Below are 16,804 nucleotides of genomic sequence, written 5' to 3' on the forward strand. Positions count from 1 at the left end.
TTCCCGGGTCAGGAAGATCCCCTGGAGAAGGGAAAGGCTACCCACTCCAGTATTCTTGGGCTTCCCTTGTGGCTCAGCTGGTAAAAGAATCTGCCTGCAATTGGGACACCTGGGTTCCATCCCTGGGTCGGGAAGATCCCCTGGAGAAGGGAACGGCTACCCACTTCAGTTTTCTGGCCTGGAGAACTCCATGGACTGTATAGTCCATGGGGTTGCAAAGAGTCGGACATGACTGAGCCACTTTCACATATACACAGATTAGTATACCCACATATATTTCCTTGCTCTTTCGGCTGAGAGGACCTAGAAGCAATGCATCCCCACAGCAGTGAGCATACCTAATGCCCAGATCCTGGTTTCTTATACTATTCTCCATGAAAGGAACCAGGGCTGCTTGGAGAAGTGGTAGATTCAAGGACTGGAGCAGGAAATATACAAGATGAGTTTGGAACATATTGTAGCTCCAAGAAATAAAGAACTGCTGAAAAAAATTGATGTGTCACAGGGACACAGTGTTGTGGGAAACACACTGACTGAATCATCAGCATGAGTTATTTTATGACAGGAAGCTCTGGTAAAGAACACAGAATTAACAAGCCACCACCAACCAGAAGAATCCAGGTCAAAGGTCAAAAGGAGACGCCACGTATCTTACCACCTCCTAGAATCCTTCTTGCTGGCATCCACTTTGGCTGAGCAATGCATGCACCATGAGGAAGGGCCCTGAGTCAGAGAGACTGGCCGAACACAGCCCAAAAACTAACCCTATGACCATAAAACCCGAGACTGCGAGCCATGTGGCAGAGGAGTCCTCCTGGGTTCCCTTACTCTCCTGTTCTTGGCCCAGGTGCCCCTCCCCAATAAAGTCTCTTGCTTTGTCAGCACATGTGCTGAATGTGCTGAATTCTTTTTAGACAATTCATTTCTGAGTATTAGAGAAGAGCCTCCTTTCAAGCCCCAGAAGGGGTCCCCTTTCCTGCAACAATAGGAGTCAACTGAAAGAGCTCCTTATGGCCAAAATGGGAACAATTAGAGCAAGAAAATTAAGTGGTGTTGGATTACAACCTAAAACATGAAATAAGTATCCATGAGGCCATACTGATATAAACTACTAATTAAATTAATGAAAAAGGAAAGGAGACAAATCCACTCTGCAGAATTCCAAATAACTTATACAGATACTCCATCCTCAAAGAGACGGCATGTAACCCCGCACTTCTTAAGTCACTTCCTTCCACAGAGGACAGCATGGAAACAGGAGGAAGGAGTAAGACAGCAACCTAAGACAGGTGATCAACGTTAACATCTAAGTGATGTTACAGTGATGGGAGGACCTTTGGTACAAGATGAGGAAGATGGCATCTTATCTCTGTAGACTTCCTCCAAAAATATACTAATCTAATCATGAGGAGAACATCAGACCAAATTCCAACTGAGGAACATTCTACAATATATCTGACCAGCAATCCTCAAAACTGCCAAAGTTACCCAAAACAAGAAAAGTTTGAGTAACAACCATATAAAAGAGCCTGAGAAGACACTACTACATATCATATCGTGGGTGGGATCATGGAACAGAAAAAGGACGTAAGGGGAAAACTCAATAAACTATTGATTTAAATTAATAACAATATATCGATGCTGGTTTATTCATTGTAACAAACATATCACACTCTCATGTTTTTAAAAAGGGAACACTGGATGTGGGAATACAGGTACTCTTTTACTATCTTCACAGTAATTTTGTAAATCTTAAACTATTCTAAGATTAAAAGCTTGCTATAAAGAAGTGTTAACAGTTTTTTCCCATTTCACACACATGCACACACACAAAATTAATGAACAGATTTTTCTTCCATTTTTATTAAAATTCTGCTGCAGAGGCAGTGGATAAGTTAATTATCAACTCTGTTTGAGTAAGAGAATAAGAGATTTGGGTTCCACTTCTTACCGGCCATAAGATTTTGGGAAAGTCGACCTTGCTGAGCCTCAGTTCTCTCGTCAGTCAAATGGGCTCATGATACCTATTTCCAGGCATGCTGGCGGAATTAAACATCATAATCTATGTTAAACACATAACACAGCACTTGACACAGAGTAAGCGCAAGAGATTGCTGCTGTTACAAGCTAGCCAGTGTGGACTGATTGATAAAACAAACGTCCTGGTAGTATATAGATTTAAACAGAAAAACTCAGAATGTATAAAATCTCTATACTGGGTTCCTTATTGTGAAGGAGGGAATAACAGTTTTTCTCTTAACCCATCAAACATCAATATCAGTGCCCGAAAAATATTCAATAGGTACTTACTCCAGGTTCAAGCAATACAATCTAATTCATAGAGAGCCAGGTTCAAGCAATACAGTCTAATTCAGAGAGAGCCAACCTCTATGGGAGAGAGACGGGTTTTTTCCTTCTCTAATCAGCTCAGTCTGTCTCCTGCGCTCAGCCCACACTAACGGATCTTTAGTCTCTGGCTCCGTGGGTGCAGCCTGAAAAAGGTGCTTCCTCCCCGTTCCCTGTGCCTTCTTTTCTCTGCCTCTCCTCTTGCTCCTTCACTCCCTCTTCTCCCCAAACCTCCCTCCCATGCCTATCGGCAGAGACCCATCTCTGCTTCACGGTCAAGTCCAGAGACTAAAACCCTACACCCAGCAATGACTCATGCCCACTAGCAAGCCTCCTTATATGCTACGAAACTCAGCGGGGACATTTATAAAGCTTTCATAACAATGTGGGGAAATGCTTATGTTTTATGGTCTCATATTTAGTGAAGGCAGGTCCCCAAATTTAATATACCTTGTGTTCTCTAATATCTTTAAACATGCATGGGGATTTAAAAAAAAAAAAAAAAGCTATACTAGACCTAAATGTTAACAATGGTTTTCACTGGATACCTGTTATTTTTACATGTTTTTCTTCATAATTAAAAAAACATTTTTCATGTTTTCTACATCATGTTACTATTATAGTCAGGAAAAAAACTTACAGCTGTGGAGCCCACTGTAACAATTGCTTCTATTTGTCTAAAACAGAAAGGTTATTTTTTAGGTTATGCTGTATATGTGACAGTCAAGTTGATTTTATATGATTAAACTGTTTTTAAAAAAGAAAGAAAGAAAAAGCAGTAGCTCACAGGGGACTTTCATTGTAAAAGGCCTGCTTCTACTCCTTGGCCCCAGCAAGGCAGGCTGCAGAACAGGAGGAGAGAACGGTTCAGGAAGAACCACCATATACACTTCATTTCCTAGAAACATTTTACACACATATTTGTGAGGCATGGAAACTCTACATACATGATTATAAAATTCCCCATCCATAAACCTACTTCTCACTTATATAACACATTCTGTGATGTCCCCAGAAGTGACTCCTAAGGGCCTGGCCCCAGGAACAAGAGTGAAAGCACTGCCTGGAGCTAAGACTCACCACGCTGGTTTAACACTTCCATCTGAAATAGACACCACACACTGCGGGCTTCTGGCCTTTTCCGTGTTTGCCGATCTTGTGGGACCAAAACTCCCCTGAATCTAGGCGGCCTGCTAGTCCCTACAGTTTCTATGATTATCTTTAACTTCAGCCATCTGACTTACAGCAGCAGACCTGGATCTAGACACAGGCTACCCACTGGGCACCCCCAAATCTGTGTTCTTTGTTGGGGCGGTGGTAGAAAATGACTGATTATTTAACTCACCTCTGAAAAGGGAGCCCTCATAAACCTTTGATATCTAAGCCAAAGTTTCATCCTAAAATATAGCAAGGCAGGTTTGAATGGCAGTTTGAACTGTGCTTACAGGTAGGTTTTTTCCAACATAAACAGTACGTGTGTTTTCACTATATAGATCTTTAATTAAGTGTGAGGTAAAGTGTGCATTCAATTAGAGATCACGCTATGCGGGATCCAAAGAACTAGGCCTTGAATATGGAAAAAAATGAAGGCAGGAGGTGAAGGGGACAGCACGAGATGGCTGGATAGCATCATCGACTCAATGGACATGAGTCTGAGCAAACTCCGAGAGACAGCGAAAGACAGGGAAGCCTGGCGTGCTGCAGGCAGTCCATGGGGGTCGCAGAGAGTCGACTGAACAACAACGAGGGCTTGAATTCGGATTCTATCTAAATTCTTTAAGCTTCCAGCTCTCAGGTGAATCGTGTACCAATTCCTTTGTTTTCAAGACAGCGATAGAGCATGAAGGATTTCCATTCCATGGGAGGTCAGCTCCCCTAACCCGCGCGTCGTTCAAGGGTCAAATGACCTATCTTACCTGGCTCTTCCAGTTAAACGTCTAGAATTTAGTTTCCAGTAACGCTGCCTATTGAGTTATCCTCAGGCCCAGAGCAAAATTTCCCCGCCAGGCTGCTGGGATGGCGAGCGGCCCACAGGACGCCGAGCGTGCAGGACTAAGGAGAGTTGTGATGAGTCTCACCTGCGGGAGGGCAGCCGTGGGCACTTGCACGTGGCGTGGGCGGAGCCACTCGCACCCTCACCCCCCCACCCGACTCCTTGGCAACCTGGGGCGTGCTCCGCTCGCTCTCCGCCCACCTCCCCGTGTGCTTCAGGCCCCAGCCCAGCGCTCTAGGCGAGGTTGCCTAGGGGACCGAGGGGCGCGTCCCGCCCACCTAGCTTCTCCTGCACCTGCCCGCTCACCAGCAAGTGTGGTTCCTCCAGGGGAAGATAGGAGGCTTTCTACTTGGAATATCTTGAGGGTTGCGGCTGCAAAACGCATTTCACCAGAGAAGACTGAAACCAGAGAGCGCTCATCAGCCAGTGTGGGAAATCAGTGCTCAAGAGCAGCTAGGGTGCTGATGTTGAGCTAAATATCAGTGCTAAACATCAGCTAAGGACCACGGCAGCTCATATACAGTCCTGTTCCTCCACCTTGAAGGTACCTACCAAGCCCTCCAGTGCCAGTTCCTCGCCACCTGCGCCTGATCACGCCCTGCTGAGTGTCTGGCGTGGGCCTCTCAGGCCGGCACGGCCCACCTGCACTACAGATGGATTCCGGGCGAGACAGCCCCATGTGGCTGATATTCGCTCCTGCTTCCAAGAAGCAACAGGCTTCATTGGGTCTGAGAAAAGGGAGGCAAGGGCCCAGTCCACTGTGAGGCAGGGATCTGGCATTAGCCAGCCCTCTGCATTGCTCACTTCTTGGAGACCAGCAGTTCCACCTGAAGGAGGCCTTCGATCACAGTAACAGAGGAGAACTGCAGTCTCCCCCGAAGTTGGCTTCCTGGGCCAGCCCTGCAGTGTGAACCTGAGACCCTATATCCCACGATCTTCTCCCGGCTCCCTGCTGCCTGGAGGACACAGCTGGCTCTTCATGTAAAGCCCATGTGCAGACACTGAGCCCTGATGCACAGGGTTCCTACTGCACATTCCCTACCCCACCCAGTGGGCACCAGTGCCCACCTCCTGGACAGTCCCAGAGCTTAGCAGGAGCCCCATGGCCACAGCCCCATCCTGCTAAAAATGGGATGGGGAACCAGCCCAGCCCCAAGAATAGCTGTGGTTGATATTTAAACTGATGGACATTTCATCCCTGTGCAGTACTGAACTCACTGTACAGGCTGCCTCAGTGGGAGAGAGTGGCCACGAGGCTTGCAAACGTCAAACTGACCTAGAGGTTAGGTTCTCAGAGGGAAGAAAGGTCAAGTCGTTTCAAGAGTACAGCCTGTGCTGACCAACCACTGTTCTTCCAGAGCCCCTGCCCTCTCAGGATTGCCCATTCCTTGAAGCTCAAAATTTGCCTTTCCATTTCAAGTACAAGGCAATAAATACTTGCATTCACGTGGGAGAAAGCAGTTGCTAGACCAGGAGAAAAGACAGTTACAAAGCCAACTGATTTTGTAGGAAGCATGATTTCCACCTTATTTTGTTAACTTTGGTTGTCTCAGTCTCTGTCGCTTCAGGGTGTAAGCTGATCACCATCTAGTCAGGAAAGCAACCTGCAGGGTTTGTGGGGACATGATATACAAGCTGAGGGAGCCCTTTGCACCCAGGAGAGGCAGGTTCTCTCAAAGGGGAGGGCTCTGGGGTGAAAGGAGGAAGCAGTCTCTTCCCGGAAGAGCTGAGCCACGTGAGACTGAGTGGGATAGTGCTAAGTGGAAGACAAGGCTGGTGAAATATTCCATGCTCAGGCCAGCAAAGGCCTGGATTTCTATGTGCAGATTTGGAGGTCTTGGCCAAGGGAATAAACAAAGGATACAGAGGCTAGGAATAAGGCTGATGTGCATTCTCTGCATCTGTTCATATTAGAAACTAGATGTGAACTATGCAGAAAGCTCACATTAAAATAGAACTGGCAGTTATCGCACTGAAGAGCTGAGAAGTTTTGCTTCCACCTCCTTCTCTGTTTCATCTATGCTCTGAAATAATTTTCTATGGTTTGTTTTCCCAGCAATTTGGAATACACTATCCAGAGAGCATCCGTCATCTTCCTACTCTTGCTTGAAGATTCTAAATGGAACCTCTAACTTAGGCTCTTCAAGGCACAAAGTTAGATCTCAATCATGGAGCTCTGAAGTATCTGGAATACTTAGGATTTATATGGAACAAATATTGTAAATTATAAAATTTCAGAAGAGAAAGAAGTCAGGAGGTACACATAAAAAGATTCCCTTCCAGCAGTTCATCCTGGCATGGGGGCTGTCCTGGTGACTGAGGGAAGAAATGGTATAGAATCAGAGCAAGACTGGAAAATAGATTTTACCATTAGGCAGGGCCTTATTCCCCCATCCACTACACCAGTCACTAAGCTGTTCCCAGATAGAACCAGTACTGTGGTGGGCAAGTTTTTAATTCCCTGCAAACATCCAGGCTCCCCGTCAGAGGTCAGGACACTCCAGACGCTGTGTGGAGGTTGGTACCGTTCCTCATCCCTGGGCACTGCCGTGTTCAGTCTCTGAAGCCCGCTGTCCCACGGCCAGGCTACTTGCTAAAGGCTTGCTGCTTCTTCCTTTACTCCAGAACCCTTCCCTGGAAGACAATACAGGTGTATACATCTTCTTGAACAGGACTTTGGAAACTCAAAAGCTGCCTAAATCTTCCATGAAGCAAGGGGAGCCTGATTTTTACTGCCTGAACCTCGGTCTTCCCTTGTCAGGATGGGGAAGGAAACCTGCCTCTCGCTCTATCCTATGAACTTACTGCCAAGGAAACAAGACCTCATTCTCAAAAGGTTGTCCTGCCAAAATGTTAACAGTGTGATTAGTTCCAGTTGGAGTTCCAGTTGATTCAGATTTTCTCCTTTATACTTTGCTGTAGTTTTGAACTTCCTATAGTGACTCTGCTGTCTTCTTCCTGTATGTCAGGGAAAAAGTACAAAAATAATAAAATTCCTGTTTTAAGGATTGTTGTTGTTGTTCATTTGCTAAGTTGTATCCAACTCTGTGACCCCATGAACTGCAGCACTCCAGACTCCCCTGTCCTTCACTATCTCCTGGATTTTGCTCAAACTCATGTCCACTGAGTTGGTGATGCCATCCAACCATCTCATCCCTGCCTCACTCTTCTCCTTTTGCCTTCATTCTTTCCCAGCATCAGGGCCTTTCCCACTGAGTTGGCTCTTCACATCAGGTGGCCAGTTTCAGCATCAGTCCTTCCAGTGAATATTCAGTGTTGATTTGCTCTAAGATTGCCTGGTTTGATCTCCTTGCAGTCCAAGGGACTCTCAAGAGTCTTCTCCAGCACCACAATTCAAAGGCTTTAAGGACTACCTCTTACAAAACCCTTCCAGATGTTTTATCCCAGGTGAGAATCAGCTACTGTGGACCACCAAGTACCTTACCTGTGCCTCCATCCTAGCCTTTATCACTCTATATGGTCAGCACTGCCTTGTTCTTCCAATTCTCAGTGATTAGTTCAGTCACCAGCATATAGCAGGCTTTCTACTGAATATGTTAATAAGTCAATAAATGAATAAGTGAATGACTGACAGATCCTGTATTACCTGCTCAACTCTGGACTTTAAAATGTTTCTTAGTCATAGATGAGTTCATATCTATTAGTCATAGATGAGTTCATATCTATCTATTAGTTCATATCTATTAGTTCATTTTAGGACAAAGGTGATCCTTTAAGACCAAGATGGTTTTCCCAAGCTCAGAAATCCAAGAAATATGGCAATTTTGCTGATATAGAAACCTAAAACCTGTTTGAAATATTTATGTATTCCTGATCCAAACTCCTTGCTAATCCTGGTATTAATTAATCTTTTACAATTATTAATTATCTTTAATAATTAATTAATCATACTTGGAAGTATGATAGTCTTGGGCTCTAATGAATTACAGCTAGGAAAGTTCTAATTGTCCTTACCTACTACTTGAAAAGGACAGTCACCTCCACAGCCAGGTTCCATTGACATAACATCTTTTATGGTTTGTTTCTTATTAATAGAAAACTGATGGTTCTATTACCGAACAACAAGGGTTGCAGGGAAGGGCTAGTGACCATTCTAAATACTCAGCCCACTTCTCTATTGTGATTTCAGGGGTTTAAGAATGCCCTCTTGAACCCCAGCCATTCTCCTTTTCTTCACTAACTCCTTTTGTTTCCATGATATGGGAAAAAAGCCTTCATTCCAAGATAAAGCCTCCCCTATAAACTTACCTTCAAGAAAGACACATGGCTAACAACACTGTCAAGATTTCACCAGCATCCTACAGACACTGAAAGGAGAGAGAGGCCCTGCAGAGACCAAGCAGGGGAGTTTGGAGAACTTAAGTCTATCCTTAATCAGTCCCAGTTTTGCCCAGAGCTTACCTAGCTTTCAGACTAGACATAGGCTATTTAATGGTAGAATCTTTGGGTTGGGATTTCTCTAAAGCCTATATAACGTGGCTTCTGGTTCACTCTCCCTTTACCCTATACTGTGGAGAACAAGACTAAGCAGGATGATTAGGGACGCAGAGCTGGTAACAGCACAAATGCAAAAGAGGACTTGCAAAGGGGGAAGTGTGTTTTTTTCTGTTTTAAGAAACCTGCTGACATAGGGAATGCTCCCATTTTTCTGCAGAAATGCCGCCTTCAGTGGACAAAATTCAGCCACAATCAAGCTAATTGAATGCACAAATGTAATATTTTTCCAGGGCACCTCCAATTTAATGCTTGATGAAATCGTGTCTTTCGCATATATTTACAAAAGCTTTTCTTCATCCAGAAATGTCCGTTAAAATTGCTTATAGATGCTGAGATAGCAAATCACTCTTCTAATGTAATGAGATAAGTCATCTCTATAAACTTTGCTTGCTCAAATGTACTCGCATAAAAGAAATCAGGCTACAGGCTTTTTTCAATAAATAGAATGAACAACTAGAACTTGATGGCTATAGCATGTTCTGCCTCATTGCTAAGAGATGTTTAAAATTGCTCCCTCTCTCTCTCTCGAGCAGCGCAGTTTTCATTTTGGTAGTTGATGGAAAAAGGAGGTCAGATAAACTGATGTGGATAAGAAGCCAAAGCCGTTTGTCAAAATGTGGGGAGAGGCCTGGAGATTGGAGTCATTTTAAAAACTAAAAATTGATTTAAAAGATTTCTGTCCTCAAATCATTTTTCTTGCTAAATGTAGCCACTTTGTGAGCCTGGTTTCCTCTGCTCCAGTTATCTTTACCAATAATTTCTGCCAAGGGAATTTCACCTACTGGGAAGAATTGTATGTACAATCATTGGTGCATATCCTGGTAAGACAGGTCCAAAGATCAGAGTCCATGGTAAAGATGAGGCCTTGAGAGCTTTAGCCATCTGTTTCTTAAGATTTGTCTTCCAACCTAATCTGGAAGCCAACAATGTGACACAAAGGTTTAGTAGGCCATCTCACACACCCCCAGGGTCACCGTATAGGGCTGGTACGTATGGCTGCTCAGGCCATGCACTGTGTAACTCTGAGGGGACACACCATTCACATAGGCTGCAATGTGAAGGGTGTCATCTGGAGCTGTGCAATGTAACAGTCCTGTCCAGCCCCACCATGCGAGTCAGGGGAGAAAAAAAAAAAATCATATCTTCTCATTCATAGTTTAATTAGTTTAATAAGTTCCCATGGCTACACTGCATGAATTTATCTTTAACTTCTCCAAGAATACAATCAGAGTTCTTATTATCAGCTGCCAAAGTATGAAAGCCTGCCTGGTGCCCTTTTCCTTCCTTTACAAAGTGAAATTGGGAGAAAAGTCAAATCCCCAGATGGTTCTTTACTTCAAGAAACAGTTTGGACAGTGGACTGTGGAGGACACGCTGGAATCCAGAATATGAGACCGAATTCCACGTGCTGTTTTTGTTGGTTTTGGAAAACACTAGGCAGCCACTGGTCCATTCAGAGGAGATAGCAGGCAGTGTCTGGAATGGTTCTCTGGGGGCCTTCCTTTTGCCAGTCTGTCTTTCATACCTGGTGGGGGGTGTGGACCACCCAGACCAGGGGCTGGGAGCGCCTGCCCAGCCCTGCCTTCTCCCTCCACTTTTCTGTCTGCTGGTCAAACTGTGTGATGGGAAGAAACAAAGCCTAAATACTGCTCAGCCCCATCCCTTCTGAGGTCAACACCAGACTATGGGGGGGAAGCAGAAAGTCTCCACTTTGTAGGCAGTTCTTTGAACTTTGCCCTCAAGCACATGAAAAAGTCTATTTTGGGATGAGAGGAATCAAATCTAATATGCATAGGAGGAGACATTTGAGAAAAACCCCTATTTTTAGCCTAACTTGCATTATTCTTTTCTTTTTATTTTTTATTGAAGGATAATTGCTTTATAAAATTTTGTTTTCTGTCAAACCTCCACATGAATCAGCCATAGGTATACATATATCCCCTCCCTTTTGAACCTCCCTCCCATCTCCCGCCCCATCCCACCCCTCTAGGTTGATACAGAGCCTGTTGGAGTTTCCTGAGCCATACAGCAAATTCCTGTTGGCTATCTATTTTATATATGGTAATGTAAGTTTCCATGTTACTCTTTCCATACATCTCACCCTCTCCTCCCCTCTCCCCATGTCCATAAGTCTATTTTCTATGTCTGTTTCTCCATGGTTGCCCTGTAAATAAATTCTTCAGTACCATCTTTCTAGATTCTATATATATATGTTGGAATATGATACATATCTTTCTCTTTCTGACTCACTTCACTGTAGAATAGGTTCTAGGTTCATCCACCTCATCAGAACTGACTCAAATGTATTCCTTTTTATGGCTGAGTAAGAGTTGACTCATTGGAAAAGACCCTGATGCTGGGAGGGATTGGGGGCAGGAGGAGAAGGGGATGACAGATGAGATGGCTGGATGGCATCACCAACTCGACGATGGACATGAGTTTGGGTAAACTCCAGGAGTTGGTCATGGACAGGGTGGCCTGGCGTGCTGTGATTCATGGGGTCGCAAAGAGTGGGACACAACTGAGTGACTGAACTGAACTGAACATTCCATTATGTATATGTACCACAACTTCTTTATCCATTCATCTGTTGATGGACATCTAGGTTGCTTCCATGTTCTAGCTATTGTAAATAGTGATGCAATAAACATTGGGATACATGTGTCTTTTTCAATTTTGGTTTCCTCAGGGTATATGCCTAGGAGTGTGATTGCTGGGTCATAAGTTGGTTTTATTCCTAGTTTTTAAGGAATCTCCATACTGTCTTCTATAGTGGCTGTTCAATTTACATTCCCAACAGTGCAAGAGCGTTCCCTTTTCTCCACACCCTCTCCAGCATTTATTGTTTGTAGACTTTTTATAATGGCCATTCTGACTGGTGTGAGGTGATATCTCATTGTAGTTTTGATTTGCATTTCTCCAGTAATAAGCAATGTTGAGCATCTTTTCATGTGTTCGTTAGCCATCTGTATGTCTTCTTTGGAGAAATGTCTGTTTAGGTCTTTTTCCCACTTTTTTATTGGGTTGTTTGTTTTTCTGGTATTGAGTTGTATGAGCTGTTTGTATATTTTAGAAATTAATCCTTTGTCAGTTGTTTCATTTGTCATTATTTTCTCCCATTCTGAGGGTTGTCCTTTCACCTTGCTTATAGTTTTCTTTGCTCTGCAAAAGCTTTTAAGTTTAATCAGCTCCCGCCTGTTTACTTTTGTTTTTATTTCCATTACTCTAGGACGTGGGTCATAGAGGATCTTGCTTTATCGAGTGTTCTGCCTATGTTTTTCTCTAAGAGTTTTATAGTTTCTGGTCTTACATTTAGGTCTTTAATCCATTTTGCATTTATCTTTGTGTATGGTGTTAGGAAGTGTCCTCATTTCATTGTTTTACATGTAGCTGTCCAGTTTTCCCAGCACCACTTATTGAAGAGGCTGTCTTTGCCCCATTGTATCTTCTTGCCTCTTTTGTCAAAAACAAGGTACCCATAAGTGCATGGGCTTATTTCTGGGCTTTCTGTCTTGTTCCAGTGGTCTGTATTTCTGTTTTTGTGCCAGTACCATACTGAACTGATGACTATAGCTTTGTAGTATAATCTGAAGTCAGGAAGATTGATTCCTCCAGCTCCATTCTTTTTTCTCAAGACTGCTTTGGCTATTCTGGGTCTTCTGTGTTTCCATATGAATTGTGAAATTTTTTGTTCTAGCTCTGTGAAAAATGCCATTGGTAATTTCATAGGGATTGCATTGAATCTATTTCTACCATTTTATCTTCCAGCTCACTAATTTGTTCTTCTGCTTCAGATATTCTGTTGATTCCTTCTAGAGTATTTGTAATTTCAATAATTATGTTGCTTGTCTCTGTATGTTCATTCTTTAATTCTTCTAGATCTTTGTTAATTGATTCTTGCATTTTCTCCATTTTGTTTTCAAGGTTTTTGATCATCTTTACTATCATTATTCTGAATTATTTTTCAGGTAGTTTGCCTATTTCCTCTTCATTTTTTGGACTTCTGTGTTTCTAGTTTGTTCCTTCATTTGTGTAGTATTTCTCTGTCTTTTCATTATTCTTTTTTTAACTTATTGTGTTTGAGGTCTCCTTTTCCCAGGCTTCAAGGTTGAATTCTTTCCTCCTTTTGGTTTCTGCACTCCTAAGGTTGGTCCAGTGGTTTGGTTAAGCTTCCTATAGGGTGAGATTTGTGCTGAGTTTTTGTTTGTTTATTTGTTTTTCCTCTGATGGGCAAGGCTGAGTGAGGTGGTAATCCTGTCTGCTGATGATTGGGCTTGTATTTTTGTTTTGCTTGTTGTTTAGATGAGGTGTCCTGCACAGGGTGCTACTGGTGGTTGGTGATGCTGGTTTTGTATTCAAGTGGTTTCCTTTGTGTGAGTTCTCACTATTTGATTCTCCCTAGGGTTAGTTCTCTGGTAGTCTAGGGTCTTAGAGTCAGTGCTCCCACTCCAAAGGCTCATCAGGGGTTTATCTCTGGTCAGGAACGAAGATTCCACAAGTGGTTTGTTATGGAATTAAGTGAGATTAAAACAAATATCCAAAAACAAGAAACCAAAGATGAACCCCAGAATAATGGCAGTTCCAAAATCAGGCAAATAATAATTAAAATAATGGAATATACACATATACACCCATGCTGCTGCTGTTGCTGCTAAGTCACTTCAGTCTTGTCTGACTCTGTGCCACCCCATAGACGGCAGCCCACCAGGCTCCCCCATCCCTGAGATTCTCTAGGCAAGAACACTGGAGTGGGTTGCCATTTCCTTCTCTAATTCATGAAAGTGAAAAGTGAAAGTGAAGTCACTCAGTCGTGTCCGACTCCTAGCAACCCCATGGACTGCAGCCTACCAGGCTCCTCCATCCACGGGATTTTCCAGGCAAGAGTACTGGAGTGGGGTGCCATCGCCTTCTCTGATACACCCATGAGCAAAGTCAAAACAGTCCAACAAAAATAGAGTACAGTAGATTGACCTGGCAAACAAAGGAAACCAAAAATTATATTTACCAGTTAAGAATGAAACTAATTAAAGCACAAATTGGAAAACAAAATTAAAGCAAGGTGCCAAGTGGGGAATAAAGCAATGAAAGCAAAACTAACAAATATGTTGAGAGGAAAGGAAAGAAAGAAAGAATAGATATGCAAAGTTAAATAGAGGTAGATGAAGAAGATTTTCATACATTAAAGATTAACTGCAAGGGGAAAAGAACAGTAGGAAAGGCAAACAAAGGAATACATGTAGAAACATATAATAGGTTTAAAAATTAAAAATATAAAAAAGAGAAAAGAAAAAAACGGAAGAAGAAAGAAAATAAGGAAAAGGAAAATTCCACAGAACTGCAAAAGCCCAATGTAGAGGCAGAGGTTTATAACAATAAAAAAATGTGACTGAGGGGCAAAAAAAACTCAAAAGCTTAACTGGATTTCATATTGCCAATAAAATCAACAAGTAAAACAGAGGGGGAGGGGGAGAAAAAAAATCCAAAAGATTCTACAGAACAAGTCAAAAAGTAAGAATAATGTTTTTACTGAGTCATTGCTGTCAAGAGTCCTTTCCCACAGTGGGAGTCAAAGTCCACCTTCCTTCCCTAGGATGCCCTCCATCGCTGTGCTGATCTCTGGACCTGCTGTGGGGGCAACTCTAATCTGGTCCTATTCCTGTGCGTTCTTGCCTTCAATGTCCACAGTTATCAGCACTAGTGCGTTTTCTTTTGTGGGAGCTCTCAATGGCTTTTTATATATTCCATAGACATAGAGGCTGTCTAGTTGACCGTGTGGATTTAATCTGCAGCTTGTACAGCTGGTGGGAAGGTTTTGGGTCTTCTTCCTTAGACACACTGCCCCTGGGTTTCAATTGTGGTTTTATTTCCACCTCTGCTTGTGCATCATCTGCTGGGCTTTGCTCCTGAGGCTGCCCTGGAGGACTTGGGTTTGCCCCTGTGAGGCACAGGTGTGGAGGTGGTGCAGCTGCTTGGGTCGCAGGGATTCTGGCAGCACCAGGTACTCAGGGGAGTTGGCGGCTAGGGCAGCAGGAAATATAGTGCTCTAGAAGGGCATGGCAACCAGTATTGGCCAATACACTCAAGTATTCTTGCCTGGAGAACCCCGCTCCCTGACAGAGAAGCCTGGCAGGCCACAGTCTACAGGGTTGCAAAGAGTCAGCCACGACCGAAGCGACCCTGCACGCACAGACAGAAGACTTTTTTTGCCTGTGGCAGCTCGGCCCCAGTAAGAGTTGAGCGTGAAGGTGGCGCAGCTGCTTGGCTTATAGGGACCCTGGCGGTGCCAACTGTGCAGAGACATGGACTGCCTTCGCCACAGGAGTTATGGCCCTATCAGTCTTTGTTCCAGCTTCTTGTAGCTGGCGCTCAGGCCTCTTTGGCCAGTCTTTCTCCACAGCTCCGCCGGTTCAGGCACTTAAAGGGTTCCCTTGCCTGGGGTCCTTCTCTGTTGTTTGGTGCATCAGGCACATAGAGGAGCCCCCTGGCTGGGATCCTACTCTGTGGATCGGAGTAGCAGGCACTTAAAGGGGCACCCTGGGTGGGGTCCTATTCTGTAGTCTAGTGCCTCAGGCACTTGCTGGGCCAGCCTCTCTATTGTTCAGCTGCCAATGCTGGCCTGTGTGGGGAGAGAGGCTACGGTGATGGTTCCACCCCCTATGCTGGACTCAGTGGTATCGCCTTGCTTCCACGGCTGCTGGGCTTTCCTCCACAGACATTTCCCCCCACAATCTCTTCCCTCACATCCCCTCGATCTGTCTCTTCACAGTCAACAGCAGCCCTCACCCTGGGATTGCTCCACAATCCCTAAACTCCAGCTCCTAGCCGCTGCACCTTCCAGGGAACCAGCGTTCCTGTCTGGGGTATATATGGCTGTGGCAAGGACTGTCTGATTCTCATTCCATTTAGGGTGCCACAGATCAGTTGTTTCACTCTCAGCCTTAAATGTTTTTCCTCTGCCTCAGACAATTGCCCTGATGTGGGGATCGGACTCCTGCTTCAGTTCCCTGACTCATCGAGAGCTGGTCCAGTCCCACTAACACTCCTGTTTTTCCCCCTGGTTCCTTCGTCCTACCAACGGACGTGGTTCTCTATATTCTTTTCCACTGGTCAGGTACTCCTGTTCACTCTCAAATGGTATTCTGCATGCATTTCTGTGTCTGAAGATGTATTCCTGATGTATCCATGGAGAGAGATGTACTCCAGGTCCACCTACTCCTCTGCCATCTTGTTTCCCCCCTAATTTGCATTTTAAAGAATATCTCATTGGATTTACAGGCACTTCTCAGACCACTTAGGGACTCAAAGAGTTACGTTCCATCTGAGTTTCTACCTAAAGTTTGCCAAAGGTCAAAACAGCAAATCAGTCAGCTCACAGATGTCTCATCATGTGCTTAATGTGGTGGTGTTTTCACCAGATCTGAGAGCTGCAAAGTGGGGCAGAGGTTCTCCAGATTCCCCTCTCTGTCCAACCAGCCCATTTCACACCTGCATTTCCATTACTGCCTAGACCCTGCAGGCCACTGAGTGCACTGGACATTAGCCAGAAGTCAAGAATTAGCAACTAGCAGAGCATCCTCTACAAACAGGAAATGTAAGAATTTAAGGATAGTTATCAACACTGCCCCAGCCCTACCCCCAGCTGAGGGGAGATACCTGTATGAGTAAGCTGTCCGCAGGGTCCTGGGCTAGAAGCCTAAGAACAGCGTCTTCACCTGGTGAATGGAGACAGATACATCAACACACATACCTGTTTAGCTCGCAGCCTAGCCTATCCATGGAAGGAAGGACCAGAGACCACGTGACTCTAGGAAGGCACCTGGCTGGTTGGGAGGAGAGTAAGAGGGAGATGTGATTCTCACTGCACTGACCCTTTGTGCCTTTTGAAATGTGAACCAGGTGTAAGGATTAGCTCTCCTCCATGATCAAGACCGTGTGAAGTGTGTGGAG

At 44.3% G+C, this 16,804-nt stretch overlaps 1 long non-coding RNA gene and 1 pseudogene across 2 annotated transcripts in view; one reads left to right on the forward strand and one right to left on the reverse strand.

Annotated features, from left to right (window-relative positions):
- Positions 1–4,420, reverse strand: part of LOC147364545 (large ribosomal subunit protein eL43 pseudogene) — a 204,834-nt pseudogene extending 200,414 nt beyond the window's left edge. Inside the window, exon 1 of the transcript XR_015134648.1 lies at positions 4,263–4,420. The product of XR_015134648.1 is annotated as a large ribosomal subunit protein eL43 pseudogene (transcript). The remainder of the gene's footprint in view (positions 1–4,262) is intronic.
- An 89-nt stretch (positions 4,421–4,509) lies between these two features.
- LOC147364547 (uncharacterized) lies at positions 4,510–7,348 on the forward strand. Its single transcript, XR_015134655.1, has 2 exons — positions 4,510–4,883; positions 6,396–7,348. It is a non-coding gene; the product is annotated as an uncharacterized LOC147364547 (long non-coding RNA).
- Positions 7,349–16,804: the final 9,456 nt, after the last annotated feature.

The sequence above is a fragment of the Bos grunniens genome, chromosome 10, assembly GCF_055505025.1.
Source record: "Bos grunniens cultivar Pamir isolate PY7600 chromosome 10, Bosgru_T2T1.0, whole genome shotgun sequence".
In the NCBI taxonomy this organism is placed as follows: Eukaryota; Metazoa; Chordata; class Mammalia; order Artiodactyla; family Bovidae; genus Bos; species Bos grunniens.